Source organism: Canis aureus, chromosome 21, assembly GCF_053574225.1.
Source record: "Canis aureus isolate CA01 chromosome 21, VMU_Caureus_v.1.0, whole genome shotgun sequence".
Lineage (NCBI taxonomy): Eukaryota > Metazoa > Chordata > Mammalia > Carnivora > Canidae > Canis > Canis aureus.
The window spans coordinates 27,956,818-27,984,232 of record NC_135631.1 but is presented as its reverse complement, the minus strand read 5'-3'; the positions used below and the strand labels follow the sequence as shown (position 1 = coordinate 27,984,232).

General features: G+C 39.8%; 1 protein-coding gene and 1 pseudogene across 7 annotated transcripts in view; one reads left to right on the top strand and one right to left on the bottom strand.

Annotated features, from left to right (window-relative positions):
- Window positions 1–27,415, top strand: part of LRRC4C (leucine rich repeat containing 4C) — a 1,161,603-nt gene that overhangs the window by 425,668 nt on the left and 708,520 nt on the right. The window lies entirely within an intron of this gene.
- On the bottom strand, window positions 10,742–11,228 carry LOC144293448 (ATP synthase peripheral stalk subunit d, mitochondrial-like; annotated as a pseudogene).

Sequence of the window (27,415 nt, the reverse complement as noted above, 5' to 3'; positions counted from 1 at the left end):
ATGAGCATAATCATATGGTATTTGTCTTTGACTGATTTATTTTGCTTAGCATTATGCTCTCTAGCACCATCCATGTGGTTGCAAATGGCAAGATGTCATTCTTTTATATGGCTGAATATTTACACACACACACACACACACACACACACACACACACACACATTCTTTAACCAGTCATCAATCAGTGGACACTTGGGCTGATTTCACATCTTGGCTATTGTAAATAATGCTGCTATGAACAGAGGGGTACATGTATCCCTTTGAATTAGATTTTTGTATTCTTTGGCTAAATATCTAATAGTGCAATTTCTGGATCAGTGGATAGTTCTATTTTTAACTTTTTGAGGAATGTCTGTAATGTCTTCCACAATGGCTGCACCAGTTTGCATTCCCAGCAACAGTGCACAAATGTTCCTTTTTCTCTACCTCCTTGCCAACACCCGTTTGTTGTTTGTTTGTTTATTTTGTATTGTTGATTTTAGCCATCCTGACAGGTGTGAGGTTATATTTTACTATAGTTTTGATTTGAATTTCCCTGATAGTGATTATAAACATCTTTCATGTGTCTGTTGGCCATCTGGATGTCTTCTTTGGAGAGATGTCTGTTCATGTCTTCTCCCCATTTTCTAATTGGATTCTTTGTGTGTATGTTTGTGTGTTGAGTTTTGTAAGTTCTTTATATATTTTGGATACTAACCCTTTACCAGATATGTAATTTGCTAATATTTTCTCTCATTCAATAGGTTGCCTTTTAGCTTTGTTGATTGTTTCCTTTGCTATGCAGAAGCTTTTTATTTTTTTATAGTCCCAATAATTTTTTTGCTTTTGTTTCCCTTGCCTCAGGAGACATAGCTAGAAAAAAAGTTGCTTTGGCTAGTGTCAAAAAAGTTACTGCCTGTATTCTCTTCTAGGATTTTTATGGTTTCAGGTCTCATATTTAGGTCTTTAATCCATTTCAAATTTATTTTTACACATACATATATCTTTGTCCATTAATTTATCAATGGACATTTGGATTGCTTTCGTCATGTTGATTTTTAATTGTATACTTTCTAGTCTTCTCTGTACTAGATTAATCATTTTGAGGCAGGGCTATTGTCCACTTTCTATTGGAATTCTTTCATTACCTAGCATGGTAAATGATCTATGAATGTACTTACTATATATTCATTATGAATGAATAAATGAACAAACTAATGAACCAGGTGGATTGGAGCAATAGTTTATTTATTTATTTGAACAGACTTGACAAATGTTCATCAAAACAGCAGCATCAACCACAACTATACAAGCAAATAATACTACGGCACACACTTGGGATTCATTGGGAAATCACACAGGGATGTATGTGAATAATCATAGCTTTTTATTCCTGAATTTCTCTCATTAGAAGTATATCAGAAGATGAGAGGGTGAATGGACAAAAACACATGGACAGATTAAGTTGAAAATGTTGAATTGATGTACCAACTGGATAACCCATGTTTGCCCCCCAGCATGAGCCTTATTTGTTTTTCCTGTCATGGGCCTTGAAAGTGGCTTAAGAGAATTGAAACTGAAAATATGAAGACTGTGGATGTTACCAGTCTATGTTGTAAATGCTAACTAGAGTAGATAGTGCAAAATATATGAGGATGTTCCAAAGAACATCCATATGTTCCAAAGAACAACCATATCATTCCAATTATATGGAATTATAATTATATGGAAGGATAGCTTCCTTGGAATTATATGGATTGGAATTGGAATTATATGGAAGGATATGGAAGGATAGCTGTGGAATTATATGGAAGGATAGCTGTGAGGTCCAAGAAGGATGTATGCAGTGATATTTGAGTTAGAAATATGGGACTAAGGAGTGAAACGGAAATACAGAGGAGAGAGAGAGAATGAGTTTAACCATTTAGCTGTAATTGGCAAAAGCAGGAACATAAGCATGGTAGGGGCACATATTGAATATGGTTAAGAGTTCTTTTAGGTTTCAAAGTAGAGTTCTAGGATTTTTGCCTGGGAATAGAAGCTAGGCTGTCTGGATTTGATTTGATAAATGATACAAATTGTTGAAGATTTTTAAATAGGAGTCTGTTTGATGAGAGTTGTGCTAAAACTAAATGGAGATGTATCTATCTCCCAAGAAGCATGCAGCCCATCTCCATTTCATAAAAGTTAAGGCAAAATGAATGTTTATTGAACCTTAGTGTACATTACATCAACATTCCACATGGCTGTGATGTTATTCTTCTAATGGATATTTCGTAGCTATTAAAACTTAAGGAGAAAATCGTTTGGGGTTTTACTTTTAATGACAAATTGGTTAAGACCTTTGAGATTTGCCACATCCCAGAGTTGAATATCTGCCAAACTACAAGAAAAGAAAAGAAAAAAAAAAAGTGCCTTTGTTACCATAGTTACAATGAAGTACTTGTTTCCTCCATTAACTGAAAGACAATATAACAAAAACAAAAAAGGAGACAAATTTATCTTCTCCTACTCAGCAACAATTTAGGGGAAGAAAAAGCAATGGACTCAGAACTGTGTAATTTTAATGACTGGCTCACTCTTTCTGAAATGTGTACAAGGGGGAAAAAGTGTTTATTTCAAAAGATGATGTGTATTTCAGAAGATAGTGATGCTGATACTGAATATTATTGTTTTCAGGACAAACTAAACCCATTAGGAAGGAATCCTGAGAACTATTAATAAGCCGCATAGACCCTTGTATTGCTCCCCTCCCTCTCTTGCTTCTTTCTCGTTCAAAAGCAGGCACAGCTGGAGTTCCATTAATGAGTGTCAGCGAGATCAGATGGGTTTTTTCCAGACCACAGACCATCAGTTGTCATGACAATTTGATGTGGTTCTTTAGGTCATATGTTGCCTGTAACTATCACACCAACTTATTTCTTCCTTAGGATGGGGGAATGTTGGGTGTCAACCAGCCTTTCCTATGATCGTTCGTGATTCTGTCTGTTTTCTCAGAGAATTTTATTGCCATCCAATTGGTACAGAGACGGCTCTTCATCTAGACTTTCTAACAAAGATATAAGATTGCAGTGATATGGCAACTAAGAAAAAAGTCTTTTCCTATATTTGGAGGGGTATCCATGATTTTTTTTTTTTTTTTAATGATAGGCACGCAGTGAGAGAGAGAGAGAGAGAGGCAGAGACACAGGCAGAGGGAGAAGCAGGCTCCATGCACCGGGAGCCCTACATGAGATTCGATCCCAGGTCTCCAGGATCACGCCCTGGGCCAAAGGCAGGCGTCAAACTGCTGCGCCACTCAGGGATCCTGGGTATCCTTGATTTATCCAGGCCTCAGCAATGTAAAATTCAACATGCCATCATCTTCTCCCGTCCACCTTGCTTTTATTGTTCCAACCATATTCACAGGCTGCAGATCCCTTGCCTTTGAGCTCTTAGGAAAATTGAAGACCAGTTCATTCAACTGGAACATGTTGATATATCATGCCCCTTCATTTCTTCCTCTTCTATGCTTCTGTGTTATTCTGTTAATAATATCATTATAGAACTAACGTACCAACAATCTGTTTAAATATCTTCTTCTCTGTTAGTCGGTGAGTTATTTTTGATGAGAATGTACTCTCCAATAATGTAGCTGCTAGCCACATGGGACTATTTAAATTTGAATTTATGTAATAAGGGTAAATAAAATTAAAATTTCTTCAGTCATTCTAGTCATTCTAGTCACATTTCACATGTTTAGTAGTCATATTGGCTACTGGGTACCATACTGGGCAGAGTTGATATAGAACGTTTCCACTATTCTAGAAATACTAGTTAGGGAGGCTTGAGTGGCTCAGTAGGTTAAACATCTGACTCTTGATTTTGGCTCAGGCCATGATCTCAGGGTTGTGACACAGAGACCCACATGGGGCTCTGCACTGGGTGTGGATTCTGCTTGGGATTCTCTGTCCCTCTTCCTCTGCCCCTCCCCCCACCAGTACACACATGCATGTGCATTCTCTATCTCTCTCTGAAAAGAGAGGAAAAAAGAAGAAAGGAAAGAAGAAAGAAAGAAAGAAGAAAGAAAGAAAGAAAGAAAGAAAGAAAGAAAGGAGAAAGAAGAAAGAAAGGGAAAGAAAAGAAAGAGAAAAGAAAAGAAAGAAAAGAAAAGAAGAAAAGAAAAAAGAAAAGAAGAAAATAAAAGAAAGAAAAAAGAAAAGAAAGAAAAGAAAAGAAAAAGAAAAGAAAAAAGAAAGAAAAGAAAAGAAAAGAAAAAAGAAAAGAAAAGAAAAAAGAAAGAAAAGAAAAGAAAAGAAAAGAAAAAAAGAAAGAAAAAAGAAGAAAAGAAAAGAAAAAAAGAAAAGAAAAGAAAAGAAAAAAAAGAAAAGAAAAAATGAACGAACCAGTGGGACTATTGTGATCTAACTTGCTAGTCAAAGAGTGGTCCACAGACCAGCAGCCTTGGCTAGATCTCCTCTACAAATGCAGAATTGTAAACACTACCCTAAACCCAGTCTGCACTTTAAAGTATTACAGGGTCGTTTCTCTGCATATTAAAACATGTAAAGCATGGGCCTAGTTAATAAATGTTTTTTTGAATGAATAAGCAAATGGATGAAAGAGCCCTACTTTGGTATACACACAAGGGGAAGCCGGAAAAAGCCCTCAGAGTTCGGTGATTCCGTTTTAGATTAGGATCACCAGTTTCTACTCAGCATCCTATTTGCCTTTCAACATCATTCTTTAGGGAGAGTAAAAGAAGGATTAGTCTATGTAAAATATGCAGGTGATATATGACTGAGTCAAGTATTTTATATTTTTCAGACACTGTTTCAGGGTACCTTATTCATCAAAGTATATTAGCATGTCTCCATAATCTCTGTCTGCCATTCCTTAGCTGTTGGTTCTAGGGGTGACAGTCAGTGATGTTTCTAGGTGCCTTAAGAGAAACATTGAATGATTTATCCAGAAATATTTATGGGAAGTTAGCCATAGAGAATTTAAGTTTGATTGAATAGAAAACTGCAGGTTATATCATATTCTCCTTCTTTTGGGACCTTGAGGGGAAAAAGACATGTCAGGGAAATAGTCCCTTTCTTTGGAAATATTATAGATATTAATCTTTAATGTTTTGTTGTATAAATTCTTTGCTAAGCTGAAGAACCTGTCTTGAGATAAAGATTGGTAGGAGGAAAATCCTTGATACTTATCTGAATTGGTATTATCACCTTGGCCAATGGAATATTGTACCTTGTGGATTTTTTTTAATTGATTTTTGTTTTCATACTGCTTAATCCATCTCTTTCCACTTGTTTGTGTTTGTTGGGTTTATCTGTACCATCCCTGGAGTTTCACGGAGACTGCCCACTTCCTGTATTCCAAGGAAAGATCTCCAATGGCTCGTGTGGATACCACATGAATGTGTGTGTAAACTCTGCCCTGCCCTAGGAAACACATAGTCTACATACTATCCTTGTCCCAGCCTGAGCTGGAAAAGATGAGAGGTACTTTTGGGGGTGCTGAGGCTCTGGGGTAGAGAGGCACAAACAGAATTCTCCAGCTGGAAGTGAAGAAGGGATATAGATGCTTGCCACAAAGGAGCTGCATAAACCACAATATGTCAGATAGTTTGAATCTCAACTCTACTCTTCACGAGCTGTGTCACCTCACTAATGTCATTTAACCTCTTCTGGCCTGTTTTGTCAGATGCAAAGTGAACCAGATAATAGTACCCTTCTCATGGGATTGTCAGAGTATCATTATAAGAATTAAATAATTTAAATACTTTAAAGGGAGCCCGGTTGGCTGAGTTTGGTAAGCAGCCAACTTTTGATATCAGCTCAGATCATGATCTCAGGGTCATGGGATGGAATGCCATATCAAGCTCCTGGTCACCAGGAGTCTGCTTGAGATTCTCTCTCTCCCTCTGCCCTTCTCCCCACTCCTGTGCTGTCTCTCTCTAAAATAATAAATATTTTTTAAAAAGAAATAATTTAATATGAATTAGATGTTTTATGCCTCACAGATATAAGTGTTGTTTTTTTTTTGTTTGTTTTGTTTTGTTTTTTAATTTAGACTGTGGTCACTAGGAGCACAAAGCTCATATTAATAGAATTTGCCTAGCTTAGTCATTTACATAACCTTGAAGATATTCGTTAGCTCAGCCCCTTTTGAATATGTCACAAGAAACTATAAAGTATGAGTAACACCTCTTTCCAAAGAGGGTATTCCAAACTACTTAGTAGTTCAGCAGTCAGGGATCTGTCATAAAGTGCCACACTATACAAAAGATTAGGCTCTCTGTTTCCTCCTCACTTGGAAAACTCAACCATAACCAACAACAACTCCAATGAAAGGAAGTCTCTGTTCTTGATCTGTCTTGATCCAGTTCTTTTTGCCTTAGTTTTGTTTGTTTGATGTTTCTGAAGTGTTTGCCTGGATTCTGAGTTTTGGTGTGTACACCCCAGAAGTGGCTACAGAGTGTGCAGTTCAGTCTGTGCTAGGGAATCTCCCTCCTCTTCTGCTCCATATGACTGACTCTGAAGCTGCTCTAGCCTGAATTTGTTATAGCCCCCTTTTAATCTACTCTACAAGTTGTCCTTTCTCCCTGCAGCAAGAGAGGAGTACAGATGCCCCTTTGACAGGAACACACACTTCCTGCCCAGGAAGTGTTTCTCCTTCACAGTTGGCCAAGTCATCATTTCCTGTGTGGTTCCATTAAATGTCCTTTTGTTGAAAGAAACTGGTGCCATTCCCATTTCAATATCTGTAGACCCAATATTAATTACGAAGGAAGCAGATTGTTCCAGTCACAATGGTATATACCCAAAAATACATCATTGTATTATTGTCTGCAGCTTGAATGAATTGCTCCATGAGCTGAATTTATGTCTATGAAAGCTGTAGTCAGCCACTTTCCTTTCATTTCAACCAAATGGGGCTTTCCTTTGTGATCAAGATATTCAAATGCCACCTACTCGCTCTGTCTGGAATTTGTGGAAGCTAGTGGCTTATGGGAATTACATTTTTTTTTGTCCAAAGTAATCATATAAAATTACTCATTGATTCCTTTGCAATGGGAAAGTGTTACTTTTATCCAGAAAGAAGAAGTAGGTAAATATATATGTGACTAGAACATCATGTCCAAGAAAGCACTGTTGTTTTAAAGAGATGTTTCCAAAAAAATAAAAAAATAAAATAAATAAAGAGATGATGGTAGGAATAGGTATTTTAAAATCCAATTATATGTGGATCTAGGCAAGACATTGGTTTTTCTAGGTGAAACATAAAATGGCACCACCATTTATTATGATTGCAAGGGAGAAACTTTTCATCTCTCATTGATTTCACAACATTCTTGGATATGGATTGTCAGAGGCTTTTACTGTCACTAAACGGTGGAAGGATGGATTTAGGTTTTATAAACTTCCATGTACAGTAAGGACACTTGAAATCATACTTCTAAAATATAGAAGCCACCGAATGTTCACGAATGTTATTAGTTAGCCTGTGGTCTATACTGGGAAAAGAATGATGCTAATGGTAATTATAGAACAGTTGCCTTCCACATAGGCCAACTGTAATTTAAGCCAAGAGCTGGTTTGCCAAAATTGTATAGTCTTGGAATTCTAATTCATTGATTCATTCATGCATGCATGTACTTATTCATTAAGTGATTACTTTAGATATATTTTGAGAGATTAATATTAGGTTCTGGAGTTCAAGTCAATGAGGCTGACGTGTCCTACCCTCAAGGAATTTATAGTATTGCGGGAAAGGCTGACAATAACGGTATATTTATGAGGGAAGATACTGGGTGTCTGAGAATATATGGGAAAGGAATCCAATCTAGTGTGATGGTTCAGGAAAGGCTCCCCTGCGTAGGTAACTAAGCTGAGAACTAAGAATGAGGGGGAGTGAGTCAAGTCAAACATTAGGGGTTAGAGAGGAGAATGTGCAGATTATTCCAGGAAGAAGGAATACCATACTGAAAAATTGAAGATGTGGTTAAATACAGTGAATTCATGGAAATGAAAGAAGCAGGGAATAGCTGAAATGAAGGGAGTGAAAGGGAAGAGGTGCATGAGATAAGGTGAGACCAGGGTTTATCAGTCTCAGCACTTTGACATTGCGGGCTAACTAATTCTTTGTTGTGAGAAAGCTGTCCTAGTAATGTAGAATTTTTTGCAGTATCTAGAGGTTCTGTCAACGAGAAACCAGTGCATACTCATGACCATTACTATAAAACTAACTCCAAACATTTGCAAATGTCCCCTGGGGTACAAAAATCTATGCACAATTAAGAACCAGATGGTAGGATCAATGAAGAATCAAAGCCTGTTCTGGGCTGCCTTGTCATAGCCTTGCTAGGAATTTAGATGTTTATTTTTGGGACAGTGGAAAACCTAGAAGAGTTTTAAGTTGGAGGATGATATAAGATTTACGCTGAAAAAAATTGCTTGGATTATAAATGTGAGCCTGTGGATTATGGAAAGATAAGAGGATTTGGGATATCAGAGAGGAGACCAATGCAGTAGTAAATGGACAAAATGATAGTAGCTTGGACTAGGGAGATGGGGAGAGAGAAATGAAGAGATTTGAGAGCTCTCTCAGAGATAGAAAAGGCTGAACTTAGTGATAGATGCAATGTGGGCACTGGGATAGGAAAGAAGTAGGTGCCCATTCCCATGCCTTATAACAGATTTCATTGTTTGTCTTTTACTTCTCCACCTTTCTCCTGTTCAAACTTTATTCTATTTTATGCTTTCTCACAGTCTTTCCAGAATGCTCTCTGCATCCACTTGGGTTTCTGACGTGACCAATAGATAGAAATATCAGCATATTGTTAGTAATAGGCCCTAGAATGGGAAAAAAAAAAAAAAAGATGTGTTTGTCAGGAGAGCAATGACTGAGTTGCATTTGGGATTTGATAAGTTGCAAGGGGCCTGTGAGATGTCCAAATAGAACTACAGAGCATTAATAGAAGACTGGCTTGGCAATGTATACACAGAGGCACGTCCTCCTTGGCCCCTAATTAATGGACCAGGGAAGAACTGGTACAGTCCTGAATATGTTGTAGTCTGTGTCCCCTTAGACAATGACTTGGACACCATGTAGAAAATATTTGGTAGAAAGAGAATGGAAAGAAGTCTTTTGCCAGACACTCTAGATATACTGGGAAGGAACCAAGTTCAGTAGTGGATATTTGACACCAAACTAGTGGTATATGCACATCCCAGACTTGGGAATCTGAATCAGTAATCAGTGCCTTCCTGGTTTGGTAAAATGATCTCATCTAGGGGGATGATTTGCCCCACAGTCATCCAGTCCTTCCTGGAATCCTTTTCTACTTCCTATTTTATCATGCCCTAAATTTTATAATTGGAGAAATAAAGCAACACTCCACTAAATCTGTGCCACTCCATTACATTTCACTGGATGTTGAGCTGTCTATGAGCTGGATTTTGAAACATTGTAGTTGGCATCACTAGTTTTAATTAGTGCCTTTCTCCACATCCTAAAGCTTCTCCCTACCTTATTTTCATTGTGGACTGTTTTTGATAACCAATGGCATCATGCTGGTTACAGACGTTTTGTGACTGGTGTGCACAACAGGAATGCTTTGCTGACCTGTCAGATAACTGAATATGCCCTCAAGCCAGGATCTTGTTTTCTTTGGAACCATTGTTTGTTAATATTCAAGGGCCCCATAGCTGTTTTATGAGTGATTAGAATGGGAAATCTGATAAGACAATTCCTCCAATAGCCAAGGTAAATTAGGAAAGTAGCAGATATAACGCTGATTGTCAGTTCACCTCTTGGAGTTAAAAAAAAAAAAAAAAAAAAAGAAAAGAAAAGAAAAGAAAAAAGTCTCTTTCCCCAATCTGTTTTAGTTGCAGAACTGTGGGAAAGCAAAGTGAGAGGTGATAGCATCACTTTCATTAAACAAATGCATATGGGATGTCATGTGATAAAAGATCCGTGAAGAAATATGATCTGAGCCAAGGAGCATATAATTGGCTGGATGGCTCTGATCTTCTTTCTGAGTGAATGCATAGTGATTGATGCCATTCAAGTTCATGGAGGGCTTTACAGTCCCCACATTTTTAGAATCCCTTTGAAAACCAGCAACTTCCTAGATGAGACACCTCTGTCCCTCTCAGTAGCTGTAGTGGAGACTGTGTACACCCTAATATCTTTGGTTCAAATCCACAAGTACTGAAGCACCAAGACATTTAGGGAGTTTGCAAGGTCAAGAGGCATAGTATACGCAGCCTCTGGAATCTGTCTGCCTGGATCCAAATCCCATCCAGCTCTGCAACCTCTTTATGCCTCACTCTCCACATCTGTAAAATGGAGATGACAAGAATACTTCCATTCCATCGAGTTGGAAGATGAAGTGAGTTCACATATGTGAAGCATCCTTGCCATACAAGAGATGCCATGATGAGTTTTCTATTGTCATGGAGGCAGGGCGTATATGCAGTCATAATACAGTGCAATGCCAGAACAAAGTGCACAGCAAACAAGTCACGGAGAGGTGGGGCTATTTTACCCCATCACGGAAAGCAGTGCTAGCGCTGGGTTTTATAGGATGCAGAATTTACCATGTTGGCAACTAGTGAAGAGAGCAGCCATAGAAATGGAACAGCATTTGCAAAGATGTAACAGATCAAGCAACATGGCATTTCTTTCTTTTTTTTTTTTTTTCTTCTGTATCATTATTTTTAATGTCCAATGTTTATAGTATGAGGGCCAGGGCTTTCTCCCCAACTCAAGTTTATACATTTTTGATTGGCTTGTGAGGCCAATAGGGATACTTCTTCTTGTCTAATTTGGTTTCTGGGAAGTCTTCATTCAGGTCCTCAATGGTCATCCGATCAAATGGAATTATGTTCTTCATCTTCTCCAGCTCTTTTTCTTATTCTTCTATCTTGGCCTTTGAGAGAGACAAAAACTCAGCACAGCTTTTCACATCTTCTTTTCCCTCAACATCCAACCTGGACAGTGTATTTATCCTCTGGCACAGGAACCTTCAGGGCATTAAACTTCTTGTCAAAGTCATCTACCAAGTAAGGCTTTGCCACATTGGCCTTGTAATAAGCACAGTCAATAGCTGGTGGTTTCTCAGGAAAAGTAGACAACCTGGAGGTAAGCATCTCATTCCAAGATTTCAGGGAGTTGGCAATGGCCTTCCAGTTTGGGGGTATGATCTCCCCAAAATCTACCCAGTCAATGGCTTTTAGAGCAAGTTTTCACCCAGCCATCTTGAGATCCTTCACCAACCCCAGCGGTCCACACTCCACAGTCCAGCATGGCATTTCTGATGAACTATGAAGACTTTGAACAGGATTTCAAAGCTGTAGGTCGTGAGGTAATGGGACACACAGCAGAATCTATGGACTGTAGGGCCATGCTTAACATATCAAAGAATTTGAACTTTATGGTGAAAGGATAAAGATTCTAGTTTGTAATTGTTCTAGCCTAGGGATTATATATTGTAATTTATCTTGGCTTTATTAATTTATTATTTATTAATAATAAATTAGTTTATTAATTTATTAATTATTTTTTATTAATGTTTATTAATCCAACATTCACGTTAGCCTGATGCTGCAAGCATTAGGCACCAATTTAATGGTCATAAACGGTGGTCACCGAACGTTGAGATTCATCAGCTCCTGAAGCATAATACTGTGCTGGAAAGACAAATGTACTGAACTCGGAGCCAGAAGGCAAAGAAGATCTTCATCTGGTGGAGACTAAACTAAATAAAATTCAAGAAGTAGAATGATCGTTTGTAAGCAAAAGTCCCCCTGAAAGACAAGAATTCATGTCAAATTTATAATTTATAATTAAGTCGATAGTATTTCTTGAAATTATATTTCTCCAAAGACCCAAATTAGCCCTCAGCATATCAATGTATTCTATATTGGATGAAACAGAAAAAATGCGAACACTATAATGAAAAAAAAAACACTATAATGTTCACAAGTACAGAAATAGTAATAGATCCTTTAGAGTAGCTCAGTTATTTTTTTAAGATTTTTTTATTTATTTATTCATAGAGACACAGAGAGAGAGAGAGAGGCAGAGACACAGGCAGAGGGAGAAGCAAGGTCCACACAGGGAGCCCAACATGGGACTCGATCCCAGGTCCCCAGGATCACACCCCGGGCTGCAGGCTGTGCTAAACCGCTGCACCACCAGGGTTGCCCTAAAGTAGCTCAGTTATTAATAAAACTCTTCACCAGGTGTTCAAGTTATAGGCCTCCTGTTGGGGCTGGTTGACCTCCATGGCCTTGATGGGCCCTGAAAATTCTCCAACAGTGACTCAGAGAACACTGAGGGAGTTAGGGGGGTAGGGTTCCATGCTCCCTAGTCCATCCTGAACTCAGCTGTAGGGACTCTTATCTATTGCGTATGAGAAGGCCGCCTAAATAGTTGCTTGAAGAAAGGAGGTGAAGCAGAAAAGGTTTTAAAAACCAACAGTTGGATTGAGTCATTTCCAAATGTCTTCCAAATTTAAAACAATTCTAGTTCCAGTTTTCATCTCTGCTCCAGTAGCCCTTGAATTCCTCCGGCACTAGCTGTAATGCTAAATTCTGGATCTTTTTCCCAGTAGAAGAATTCACACGTATTTTAAAAATAATAAATAAACCAACCTTCTGTAATTTTGGCTCATTTGACCATATTACATTTTCCAGATCCTTCCTTTGGCTAACTCCAATGTCTTTCCCCCCTCTCTGCATCTTTCCTGTTCCAGGGAATTCTTAGACCTTCTGCTGAGGTCCCAGAGGCAGCTTTGGCTATCCTCCTGGATCATCTTAGGGTTGCTTCGAGGAAAACAGTTCACATCTCTAGACAAGGCACTGTTTTGCTTTCTCTGTTAATTTTTTTTTAATTTCTTTCTTGCATCTAAACAATAACTTGTCTTCTTGTCCTCTTACCAAGCAGTTCATCAACTTAAGTGAGCCCTGCTTTTTTTAGCAGACACCCACAAAAGCTCAGTGAGCATATAACAACAAGCATCTATTGGTTTGGGATCAGCTGGAAGGTTATGCTGACTCTGACCCTCTCATTCACATGTTCAAGGTTGGATGAATGTTGGCTGGTATAGGCTGGCTTCAACTGGAGGATCCAGGAACTTGGGTCTCTGCCCTTCCTGTCTCATTCTCTACCACCTTCACCAAGGCATGTTCTCCTGACACAGAGCCAGAGGAACTCTTGAGGCATAAGTTTGGAACTGGCAGACTGTCGCTTCTGTCTCATTCTAGAGATCAAAGCAAGTTTCTTGGCCAAACCTCGTCAGAGTGTGGGCAGGTCACCCCATCCACAGGAAGGCACTGCAAAATTATAGAGCCAAGGGAGAGTCAAAGAAACAAGCCTCTTATTTCTAGGTTTCTATGCAGAGCACTAGGAGGTATTATGAGCATCTCTCAGGATTATGTAAAGTGTATAAATGCATTGTGTCTGTAGAAAAGTGCTGGGGAGAATGGGGAAAATCTTATTACTTTTGCTCATACGGTTTTGACATCAACCATACAGTAGAAATCAAATCTCTGTCTGATTTGTTTAACCTTTGCATTTACAATAATACATGGCTAGATATAGCAAGAGCGCGCAACCTGACATATTAACTCTCCACACGTAATGATTAAGGACGTTCAGAGGCTACCCGATGTGCTAGCAGTTTCCAAAGATGATAACCAGGTTCTGAGTCATGTTAAATTAAACCGCTAAGTCTCCTCCCCCTTGTGTCTATGTTTATAAAAATGATGAGGCCATATTTTCTTATAGCTCTGTCGACAGACAACCTGTAAGTGTTCTCATATTTGGGCTCTTCTCTATGACTTTGAAATGGCTGAGATACCTTGAATTTAGAGAATTTTGTTCTGTAGCAGATAACAAAAATGTAAACATATTTGTATGTATGTACATACAAATATAAACATATGCCCACATACGCACACTTATGTAAATGTACTCACATGCATATATTCATATATGATGTAAATGTATATATTATAGGCTGTATACATTATTTGACCCGTATTTAACGTTTATAAAATACTTTCACATTCATCTCCTGAAGAATCTGCCCAGAGAGACGATCTGCTCAGAGGAGGACCTCCAAAATTGTTGACTGAATGAATCTACTACAACTCTCATTCATTTTCAATCAACACGTATTGATTACAAGGTTGAGGTCAGATTCTACAGTCCAAAATATACTCGTTCTGGGAGTTGTTTAACCACCAGGATTCAATTTTTCTATCTATAAAATGAATGTATACTTGAGAGTTCAATATGTTTATGCGTGTAAGTTACTTAGCACACTGTCAGGCACCGAATAAGTTTGAAGAAAGGGAAAGGAAGAGGAAGAAAGCAAAAAGAAGAGAAAAATGTCACCAACGGAAACATTGGTGGCAACAAAACCTAGAGGGAAATTCCACTGGAGAAGCCTTGTGTGATGAGAGTGTCCAAGGGTCTGATGCCGAGTCTGAAGGGTGGATGCAAAGTGCATTCAGGGAGGGCGGGATGGGCAACAGGTAGCTCAGAGAAGGAAGGCAGGATCAAGGTGCATGACTACGGAGCAGCCACTGCAATCCGGTTTCAAATATGGGAATGGACAGTAGGCCAGAGAGCCATTGATTAAGCAATAATCCACCCAGTAAGTAAAACAGATGGGTGCCTACAGGGCCTGGCAGTGGCCAGGAGAGCAATCGAGTCACTGGAGTGCATTTTGGAGGGTGGCAACCTGACCAGAAAGAAAATTCAGAGTGGAGTATGGGCAGGATCAGGAATCTGGCAGCACTGGGGACAATGGAAAAGGATTTCTCAGTTCACATATGAACTACTGAATACATTTCTGTGCTTATTATGCACTCTGTAAAATTCTGGGCTACAAGTGATTTTCCTCTGTTTCATCGATGCCCAGGAATGCTGAAAATAAAGCCACCACCAAAGCAAAACAGTAACAAGGCCTCCTGTGCCAAATTCTGTGTCCCATTGACTTCTTTCCTGTTCCCCCCACAACAGACTTGGTGTTGGATATGACCATCATTGTTTCAACGAGTGAGGGAGGTGAAGCCCGGAAAGTAAATTCCCCTACATCAGGCCACGCTGCTTAACGTGTTGAGGAAACAAGGGAGACGGAAACTTCTCAACTCACAGCCCTCAGCCTGCCTGCTGCCTTGAGGTCACGAAAGGCATATGGGGAGAGTCTGAGAAAGTGAAAGTAATTTACCCAAAGTCACACAGCCAGGACCTAGAGACTAAGTTTCATTAGTGCCAGGCTTGCAGAACTTGGGCGACGGCCTCAGGGTCACCTTCAACGTAGCGGGAGAGACACGGACCCCGAGAAGCTAACACAACTGTGGCAAATCGAAGAAAGCAGCATCTGGTTGAATAGTGAATTTTAACAAATGCAGAGTAAACACAGAGATAAGAAACAAGTGTACTTATGTCTGTGGAGAAGAGGCAGGGCTTAGTTAGCTTTTTGGGTCTTTTCTTCCCTTTACTTCGGCATTTCCATTTTAATTATCCTTGGACACTTCCTGGAGGAGAAGGTCTTTAAGAAAAGTACTTTCTTAAGCACACACTTCTCTAGAAACTACAGTCATTTTACTGAGGACCCTTAAACTCTAGCAGTTTTGTATGCAAAGCACCAGCCCCAGAGCATCTTTGCTTAGGTCTCCTCCGTGACCGGTGAAAAAGAGACCCGTGTCAGAGGCAAACGTAGACCAGGTCCCAAGTCCTCTGTCCCTGACAGACCTTAAGAGTTTGACCGATGGTAGGGCCCCATCTGGAAAGTTTCTCTGCTTTCCATCCCATCCCCGGCAATAAGAGAATCCCAGGTGAGTTGGGGGGCAACTTGGACTTCTCCAGCTCTAACTCCTCCTCTTTCTTCAATGCCAGTCTGTAAACTTCAAGGATTTTCTCATTCTCTAGTTCTTAAAACATATATATGACTGCAAAAACATTAATATGGATAAAGTGTACATAAGGTGCTTTAATGCAGTATTGTCCTGTGTTGCTTTTGGTTAAGGATGAATCTATGACATCCCCGTTGCCATGCACCTACTCTAGGGCATCTCCTCTCACAAATACTTCTATCAGACTCTAAACGCACAGACTAGCTCTTCAAAGGCAAAGTCAGTGGTTTGTTTTTGTTTTCTTTTGTTGCTGTTGGTTTGTGTGTTTTTGTGGTGATGGTGGTGATTCATTTCTACCACTTGCAGCTTCTCAGCACAGCATCTGGGGTGTCTGGTCTAGAGCAATCATAGAAATGCCAGCTTCTCTGCTGTGCGTCAGGCCCTAACCTAAGCGTCTTGCCTGTGTGGTGGCTTTTTATCCTCATGGTCTTCTTATGAGGTACATTCCACCATAGGCTGATTTTACAGATGAGGAAGGAGCTGAGATGCATTAAGGAATAGAGGTAGGTATTTGTAGTAACTCTCGTTGACAGATGGGAAACCTAAGGCCCAGAGAGGTCAAGAAATGAGTCAAAACCACAGAGTTAATAAGTAGAGGAACTGAAATTCAAACCCAGACATTCCCCCTTTTCATTGATTTCTAAGGATTTCCCAAGTATTGGCATTTCTGCATTTTGTGATAATAAGACTGAGAAAACATTGCCTGTCACATTCCTTACAGGTAGACAAGCCACCCCTGCGTATGCCTAAGTATGACCGAACACTTAAAGATACAATTTGTGTAAAAAAAAAAAAAAATACTATTTGTGTGTGTGGTTCTCTCTCAGAATGCCCCATATTTCTCCATTGTTTGCTTAATGATGAAAAAGTGTTTTTGAGCTATGGTATTTCGTGGAACCCTGCATGCTTTTTGCGAGCAGAGCTGTACTCTTCGGAAGGAGGATTCTTTTCTAAGTAATGTATTTCCAATTGTATATTAGCAGTATGCCACAAACAAATAATTATTTATAGTTTGCAAAAACCCTTTCATTTTCTATCGTCTCCAATGATGTTGAAGCTGTATCTTGAGGTAGGCAGGGGAGGACTTATCAGTGGAGTTCAAAGCTCATCTCTCCTACTCACTATATGACATTAGGAAGTTGTTTAATTTCTGTGGGACTCACAAGAATACGCACTGGTGTCTGAAATAATCTATTCCATTTTGAGTTTTGTATCATCGATGAGACTTATTTGAGAAATTAAGTTCATGTGCGCAACCAGAGCTCTGTACACACTCGGTCTGTACCTGTACGCCGCTACCCAGAATAGTGTAAAATTGAAAGACCTAACAGATGTTTACTGTGGTGGCATCGAGTGATTCTGAAAGTATATTAAGGAAGGCCATCAAACCTGTTTGAACATGGCACAACGTTTGGTGAATTTTTGTACATCAATTAAAAATGGTGATAATCAGAATAATAATTGTGGACTTGGAAAATTAACCTCCCTTGATGCCTAAAATAGCACTGTGATTATTCCAGGCAACCGACCTATTAATCTTTTGCATTTGTAAAAAGTGGCGAGGTGCATCTTCCTTATCACACAACTGAGCATATCGGCCTCTCTATCCTGGAATAAGTCCGCATAGTTTAAGTTCAGAATTAAGTCTTAATAGGTTTACTCTGCTCTTCAGTTTGCTAATAAGGCCTGTTATTTTCTTCTTCCTGGCCTGTTTATCTCACATAGTATTCCTGCAGCGCTGTGAGACTATTTCCAGCTACCACCTCAGAAACAATGAGTTAATTAATTAGAGGCAAAATGAACCTGCCCAAAAGTTCATGGTGACTTTTTAGAATTTAGCCAAGTGAGTTGTCTCCTGTTGGGATAGATGGGAACATACATAGAGCTTTGTATCTGTTGAGGATCAGAGCAACACCCTATATATTTGCAGAAGGATTAAAGTCCCTTCACTTAGCTGGCCTGGCTGGTGTATCTTAAATGCTTTAACACAGATTTAGTCGGGTAAGTTATTTGACCAAGAAAACACAGAAAAGGGACTTTATTGACCTTATCAGAATTTGAATTCCTTGCCCTGGCTGAAGGTTTTTGTTTATTACAGCAGATTATTATTCTGGATACACTAAATCTTGGGTCAGGGGTCAGCACACGGTTTCAGTAAAGGGTCCTGTTTTAGATTCCTGTTGCTGTAACTCATAAACGTAGTGGTTTAAAGCAACACATCTGTCATCTGATTATTCCAGAAGTCAGAAATCTTAAAATCAGTTTCACTGGGCTAAAATCAAGCCGTGAGCAGCCCTGCTTTCCAAACTCTGAAGACACTTGGGGAGAATCCATGTTCTAGCTTCTCAAGGCTGCCTGCATTCCTCGACTCATGATTTCTTCTTCTATCTTCGAGGCCAGCTGTGTCTCATCCTTTCTCCTTTATGGCTTCTGCATCTGCTGTTGCATCTTCTCTCTTTGACTTGGATTCTCTTCTAAGAGAATCTTGTTATGGTTCACTTTGTTATGGTTCACTTAATCACATCTGCAGAAATACCTTATACAATATAAGGTGATGGGTTCTGAGACTCTTCTACGGGACATTACTCCACCTACCATAGGCCAGTTAGTAAATATTTTAGGAGCCGCTAACCTTGGCTGTAGCTAATTTGTGAACAAAAGGACACAGCTGTGTCCCAATAAAACTCTATTGACAAAAAAGAAGCAACTGCCAGGATTTGGCATGTGGGCTATAGTTTGATAGCCTCTGCTGTAGACACACAACATCTTGTATGAATCTTCCTAAAAGATATTTCCTGTAATATTTTATGAAGTAAATAAATAGGCAGATAGATAAACAGTGGTTTAGAAGACATCCTTACAGATTTTTGAATTTGATGTTCGAAGAAAAACTCATAAAATAGGATTTTTTTTCTCATATTCATTCTTTTCACAGCTTCTAAATTTGTTTTCCTTTTAAATTTATTTATTCATGATAGTCACACGGGGGGAGAGAGAGAGAGAGAGGCAGAGACACAGGCAGAGGGAGAAGCAGGCTCCATGCACCAGGAGCCCAATGTGGGATTCGATCCTGGGTCTCCAGGATCATGCCCTGGGCCAAAGGCAGGCGCCAAACCGCTGCACCACCCAGGGATCCCTTCTTCACAGCTTCTAAATCCTGATATCAATGTGAAATGAACTTTTATGCTGTAAGTCCTTCCTCTTCCCGTAGATCCTGTAGAGCCACACTAGTACGGATGGACCCTGGAAATCACTATTGACTTCCTTTATATTTTTGTTTAATATAGAACTGTCTTGAGAATAGTAATGCCTATTGATAGACCAGTTATGCATTTTTCAAAAGGCATGAAAGATATAGGTAGGAAGAAATTATGGAATTGGTATTAAAAAAGTTTGCTTTCACTTTATTTCCTAAACTCCGAAACCTAAAAGTTTGGAACACAGCACAGATAGATACCGCGGAAGAACTGTTTGCAGCCCACTTTTTTGCCTCCTCCTATCAAAATGGAGACTTAATGTTTCAAGCAAAGTGGAACAACTCATCACTTGTGCTAATCATCTTTTGATCCTTGCCATGTGAATAGATTCATGATCTGACATTTGCTATTCTAGTCACAATAGCTCTTGTCTCAGCAATTCAATTTTCAGTGTCTCATGAATTTAATACCTGCTCTTCTGATAAGAAGACTTGTAATAACTTATACAGCTGAACCTTTTCCAAATTTCCTGCTCATCTTAACCTTTCCATTTTTCCATCTGGGTGTAGAGGATGGCCGCATGAAAAGGCAGATTTATCCAACATACTTTTCTCAAGCACTACCATGTGCTAAAGTTGCAGTGTGACCAAGACACAAGGCTTCAGATGCATCTGAGACGTGACAGCTTCAGTTGGATTTAGGGAGAAAAATAGGAAGCCACAGGCAAAGAACATGCATATACTCTAAGCTGTCTGAGGACCTGCCCCAGAGGAAAGGGTTATTATCTGCTTTTCCTTTGAATCTCTGAAGCTGGTTTTCATCACAACAGCACCCTCTAAGACCTAGCAGCAAACACCCCCGTCTCTTCCTCTTCCAAAATCTCTGCTTCTCTTGGGTAAACAGCCAAGCTTCAGAATCTAACCTGAGAGACACTCCCCATCTTAGCAAATTTGCAGGCAACTGAGATCTGCCTTCAGCCCAGTGAATATATGCAAATTCTCTGACCTGGGTGACCAACATCTTAAGCTTTCCTCTGTGCTAGAACCTGCCCTGTCAGGCAGATATTGCAAAGGGAAATATGGAACTTAAGTCCCAGGGACAGATAAGGAACGATCAACCATCTCATGCATCTAGAGGCCAAATTATGTTATCAAGCCACCAAATAATCCTTTGACCTCCCCAAAGAATAGTTCCAGAAGGATTAAACTGTAATTATAGAAAATTAATTTTATGCCTTGTTCAGGTCAATGTCACTTTAGCTGGAGAACAGTTAAATATATATACACATACACACACACATATACACATATACTTATGTTTATATATATGAAACTATAAAAAAATAAAATAAAACTATAAAAAAAATTTATAAATATTTTATAAAAATAAAATATTTTTATAATAAAAATAAAATAAAAGTAGCAATTATAGAATAAATGCCACTTGTTCAGATCAATGTCATTACCTGGACAATGCTTTGGATATATATGGGTATGTACGTGTGTATGTATACATATATGTAAATATATTATATCATATATATATGATACACATATATGTCTACATATATGAAACCACAAAATAAAATAATAACTAAAATAAAAATAATAAAAGTAGTAATTATGGAGTAAACATGCCTATAAATTCAAGTTTATAGTTCTTCTAATAGAGAGTAAAATTTGAAATCGGCGTTATTTTTATTTTATCTTGGCTATATGTCAGAAAGGAAACCTGAACACCTATAGAGGTTTGGTAATAATGCTTTTAAAAAGATTTTACAATATGATTTTAAGGTACTTTTAAAATAAATAGTATAATCCAGAACAACTTGTAGTAAGAACTCTGGGAAAGTCAATCTGCCCCCTCCTTCTACGTCTTTCCTTCTTTCAACTCTTATTTATTTTACACGTCTTTTTTGTTGACTTACTAGGCATTGGCCCTTGTGAATAATGCAAAAATTATTACCATCATTACCTTTGTTCCTTATTAAATATAGAAGTCACAAAAAAAAGCACATAAACTTAAACAAAGCCTGAATGTCTGTAAGATGATAGCGCTGCATATTGCTGTGTATTTACTCATCATCTCATAACGGACTCCGAAGCCATTAGAAGAGCCGTCACGGGGCAGATGTGCTTAGACCTTCTCAGCATTTGCTTGAACGTGACACACTTTTGCTAGAGTGCTGTGCTCACTGACAATTTTATGAGAACAGATTGACTCAAGAATGAATTAAATAATAAAAGGCAGGGTAACAGTCTTGCAAACTGCAAATACCTTTTAAAAATGTTTAAATCTAGACACAGAACGACAGTTGTCATTTCATCATAAAGTCTGATACATACGCTCAAACACAATTAAATTCAACGAAAAAAAGTAATAGGTTGGAGGCTTCCATTGTGTTAAAATTTGGCATAACAGAGAACTGATTATGTTTATTGATTGGTGATGCATTTTAATACTGAATATTGCACATAAAATAGATTTTTTGGTCTTTTTTTTTTTTTCTCTTCTTTTTTGATTTACCTAGGATGACCAACCGTCTTGGTTGGCCTGGGACTTCAGGGCTTTGGCCGATGTTCCAGGGACGTGGAGGTTTTAGTGATAAACCTGGGAAGTTCTGGGTGAACCAGGATGAGTCGGTCACCTGTGTGACACAACTGAACCAGGTAGTTACACGGGAAACAGTCTTAGAAGCCAGTGTGCTAAGCTCCACGTCCTTAACGCGGCTGTCGTGGTCTGCAGCAAGTTCCCCCGGTCCCCGGGGTTCGGCTCGGCCGGGCAGTGGGATTCTGTACGAGGCCTTTGAGAGAACGGATGCTCGTGGCCGCCCAAGTCCAGGTGCATCAGAGTCAGCTCCGTGCCAAGGCTCCCGGGGTGCCAGGGAGAGCCAGTGCCCCGGGGCCCGTCTGCGCCAGCCTCCGCCCGCCCCGAGGTAGCAGGAGCCACGGCTGCCCAGCGCAGGGCCAGCTCTCGGCCCCGATTGCTGGCCCTGCTCCTGCTGCGACCCGCTCGCCCCATGGCCATGGAGGAGGCAGGCCCTCGTTGTCCTTAGGAAGCCCGAAGCCCTCCTCCTCCCCGGCCCCTGTGCCTCTCCGCGTGGCCTGCTGTGCTGCCAGCTGCTCCATAGGCTGAGAAGTCAGGATCGGAGATTGCAAGGATGGAAAGAAAGGGCTGTTTCTGGAGAACAAGAATGGTGACATGGTGACTGGCTCAGCCCTATAACCCCCCGGGGCGTGCACGTGATAGTCACTTATTTGTCCACTCACAAAATTTGCCTGTTCAATATCCTTTAGCCAAAGAAATGAGGGGATTTATGCAACAAATTCATTTATTTATCCAACATTTACCAACTATCTATTATCTTGTGCTATTTCATGCACCCTTCATGGCATTCACAGAGTTATAGGGAATATTAAAAATAGAATCATACAGGACACCCCGGGTGGCTCAGTCGGCTGAGCATCTGCCTTTGGCTCACGTCTTTTTTTTTTTTTTTTTAAGATTTTATTTATTTATGAGAGACACAGAGAGAGAGGCAGAGACAGAGGCCGAGGGAGAAGAAGGCTCCACGCAGGGAGCCCATGCGGGACTCGATCCCAGGACCCCGGGGTCAGGCCCTGAGCCGAAGGCAGATGCTCAACCACGGAGCCGCCCAGGTGTCCCTGGCTCAGGTCTTGATCTTGGGCTCCTTACTCAGTGGGGAGCCTGTTTGTCCTCTGCACCCTCCGCCGCTCACGCACGCTCTGTGTCTCTCTCTTTCAAATGAATAAATAAAATATTTAAAACTATATATATAGTTTATATATAATTATATTATATTAATATAATAATATAATATTATAACATAATTATAGTTTATATAATTATAATATATTACATTAATATTAATATAATTAATATAATATTATATTGATACAATTAATATACAATTAATATATTATAATAATATATAATCTAATATAATTATAATATATTATATTATATAAATATATTAATATATTAATAATATAATATAATATAATATAATATAATATTAATTACATATATATAATTACACAATGATTTCTACAATGAATTCAATGTGATAAAAGCTCTAATTTGCCAGAGCAGTTCTTCTTTATTATCAAATTTTATATTATAGACTTTATGGACCTGACTTCCCCTAAGCATTTACATACATGTGCTTATTCCCTGTTACAAGCTTTTGGCTTGGGCAATATTGGGATCGTTCCCATTTGATGGTTGAGGAAAAGTAGGAACATAAAGAAGCTAATTACGTTGCTAAGGCCACCAAGCGGATCCCTGGGAGGACCAGACTTCAAACAGAGGTGGTCTTGCTCTGCAGTCCATGCTCTTGATAATTTTTTTTAGATTTTATTTATTAGAGACACAGAGAGAGACAGAGACACAGGCAGAGGGAGAAGCAGGCTCCATGCAGGGAGCCCGAAATAGGACTTGATCCCAGAACTCCAGGGTCACGCCCTGGGCAGAAGGCAGGTGCTCAGCCGCTGAGCCACCCAGGGCCCTCCACCCCCGCCCCCCCCAGCTTTTTCTGAGTAACTTTTGGAAACAGGACATCTCGTACATTTACAAATACAATATACTCAAAATAGTCTTTGACCTGCAAGACAGACTCCTCCTGTGCCATAGGTCATAACCATGGCCAAAGAGATCATAGTGAAGGGGAGATGCCCCTACCCCCTACCTTCTATTTGACACCTCATTAAGTACCTTCTTCCCCAGTGTCATGAGGAGACCAATACAACATCACCGTATGGCATTTTGGAGAAAGAAAACGCTAAAAGAAGAAAATGGAAATGATCTCGTATTTCCTCCTAGACAAGACAGCATTCCACGTTTTTGAAGCTCTTATTTAGATCCCAGTTAGTTGACGTACAGTGGACTACTCGGGTGTTCGACATAGCGACTCAGCACTTGCCCACGGCACCCGGTGCTCATCGCAAGCGAGCACTTGATTTTTATTTTATTTTATTTTATTTTTATTTTTATTTTTATTTTTATTTTTATTTTTATTTTTATTTTTATTTTTATTTATTTATTTATTTATTTATTTATTTATTTATTTATTTATTTATTATTTTTTTGCTAGCTCATATGGTAATTCTATTTGAGCACTTGATTTTTAAAGCATTCTGTTCCATTTTTTCATTACCTCTATCTACGGTCACATACACGGTGATGCATATGTACATTGTACATTTGCTCCCTGTTTTCTTTTTTTTTTTTTAATTTAATCTCTCATGACCTGTTTCTATCAATGAATAGTCTTCAAAATCATGACTTAACACTTTTTTTTTTTTAAGATTTTATTTATTTACCTGAAAGAGATAGCACAAGCAGGGCAGAGGGACAGAGGGAGAGGGTGAAGCAGGCTCCCCCCTGAGCAGGGAGCCCAAGGCAGGACTCGATCCCAAGACCCTGAGATCATGCCCTGAGCCGAGGGCTGACACCCAACCGACTGAGCCACCCAGGCGCCCCCATGGTGTTTTTTAATATGCACGTAACATAAATTAAAACCTCATGGCAACGTAACATTTGATGTAATTTCACCTGGAATTATTTCACATCTTCCACACAGCCCTTGTTCTCAAGGAGGACTGGCTGGAGGTCTATCAACCTAAAACTGTCAGGCAGCAATGACGAGGCAAAGCACTTCCTGGGATCACAGAACTGCAAGTCAGGCTTTACAGATCTGAGCAGCAACCCCACAGCGTCCCACTAGGGAGCAAATGTCAGGAATCTTGATCGGCAACATGGGAAGGCTTGTCTATGTTGTTGATGAAGGACTTCGATTGGTGCTGGAGGTGGAAAAGGCATCTTGGCTACACAGAATTGGTTACCAGGGCTATCGCTCAGCAATACTGAGCGATACGTGGTTACTGTGGCCATGTACAGGTGTTTGTACGGGGTCCTTGGGGACATTTGCTGCTCTTCGGCCCAGTTCAAAGCTTCCTGGTTCCTGCCGGTGAGGACGTGCGTAAGGCCCATCTCCTTAGTGGCCTCTTGGCATCATTTAAAACCCCCTTCACATAAGAGACCCTGTTTTATTTCATCTCGTACAAGTCATACTGCCTAGGATGGAGGAGGGTGTGGAATCAGGCCAGGGTGTGGTCCCTGAGCCCCGTCTCTGGGGAATCAAGCTGAGGAAATGGTGGCAACGAGTCCTTCCTGTTATCTAAGAAGCTTCAGGCAGTCCAGCCTCACAAATCATCCTCAGTGATATTTAAGCTGGGGAAGAAATTGTAGATGATAGTTCTGGGTCATGGTCAATAGTCGGATGCAGGAGGGGAAAGCCAAGACCTGTTAGCTTTCTAGGATCGCTCTATTATTGGCCACACAGTAACGGGACCCCCTATGTTACATGATTGAATTATTTGGGCTAGTTTATTACCTTGAGACAGGGATGACCATACTTGAAGTAGCTTCATTGGGTCCCAAAGAGGGATGCTAGAGTATTGACACCCTTGTGTTACCAAGAATCCAAGGTACTAATGCTACCTACAAAATAAAGGTGCTTTCCAGGTACTTAAGGAGGGATAAATTTTGGTCTCTGTGATGGGAATCATGCAACTGCCTCGATTCCAGTTTATGGAGTTTCAAAATGGTGTTCTAGAAGACAAAGTGATGATAACTTTCCAAGTCTTTCATTTATGCTAATTTCCAAAGCTATGGTACAAAATGGATTATAATGGCAAGTCCTTGGTTGTATCTTGTTTGGTGCAGTTGTTCTATCCCAAGATTTACAAAACGACACCTGTGTTGTTTCTTGTGTTTTAAAGATGCGGATTCTGTCTAAATTTACGTATCAGTGTGGTTGGCGCCAATGGGATCCTATGCATAGAAGAAAAGTTCTTAAACAATTGCTGGAAGAAAAACAAGAGTAAAGAAAAGCCCCTTGCAGTGGGTGGCCTTAGGTTTTAATTTTTATTTATTTTTTCTTCTCTTGCCATATTACCCTGATGTTACATGGACTGGGAGGAGACAGCTCGCTAGCTTCTCACCTGTATTATGAGGCCTCCTTATAATTAATGCTAGCTACCTTTGTGTAGATCCTTGTTTTTTTTGTTTTTTTTTTTTTTTTCCATAGGATGAATTCCTGAGACTCTTGATCACATTGCAGTTAAGAATTATTGAAGGTACAGTAATAGCATGCAGCTTTTACCTATGACGCGATGAAATAAGGTGGAGAATATAAGAAAACTTGTTTAAAATTATGAAACCCGTGTGTTATCCTAGAGTTAGCTTTGACTGCTACTCTGGAACAGGAAAAAAATAGTATTAAAAGGACCAAGAGGGACGCCCAGGTGGCTCAGCGGCTCCAGGGTCATGCCCTGCCTTCCACCCAGGGCATGACCCTGGAGACCTGGGATCGAGTCCCACATCGGGCTCCCTGCATGGAGCCTGGTTCTCCTTCTACCTCTGTCTCTGCCTCTCTCTCTCTCTCTCTCTCTCTCTCTTTGTTTCTCATGAATAAATAAATAAAATATTTTAAAAAATGAAAGGGACCAAGAATACTCAAAGGTTGTTGCTATGCCTGTGCTTCTAGAAAGTTCCTTGCTGCTCTCTGTTCCTTCTCTTTAGGCCACATTTCCCAAGCCATTCAGGAGGGTAATGTCCTTGAAGGTTGAGCCACTGGTTCGTTTTTATCCAACAGACATCAGTTAAGTATTGACTGTATCCAGTAGCCTAGGCACGATGTTTGAAAGCCTGAAGGCAGGTGTGTGAGCCATGGCGAAGCCTCTCAGACGTACAATATCTAATGGGGAGAAGATGCCTATGACCTCGCACAGAGCTTTGCATTTTTATAAAGGCCAACAAGACAAATGATCGTGGACTATCCTCACATCAGAGGATCAGAGGGCGTGTGGATTGCCACGTTAGAAGGATCGAGGAAGCCTTTCTTAAAGGGATGGGCTTGCAGTCTGGTACATCCATTTTTGCTACTGACCATCTTGTAAAAGTCAAGAACAGGAAAAACCTCGATGATAAATTGTAAAACTCTTACTGTCCCGTGACCAGCCTCCAAAATATCTTGTTTTTCTATCCTTCCCTTACTTTACTTCCATAAAAGTCCATGTTCTCTAGGTAGGATCCCTCTCTAGAGAGCTTTCCTCGTGAACTGTGTCATGAAAGTGGGAACCCGGCCTCACACCTGAAACAGGAAAATCATTACATCTAGAAGAAGAGACATCTTAGAAAGATGTTATCTCATGAAGCCATCCTCGTTAGTAGTTTCCTACACATACTAGTACTGTGGTAGGCAGCACACAGTACTGACCTGCCTCGAGGAAGCTG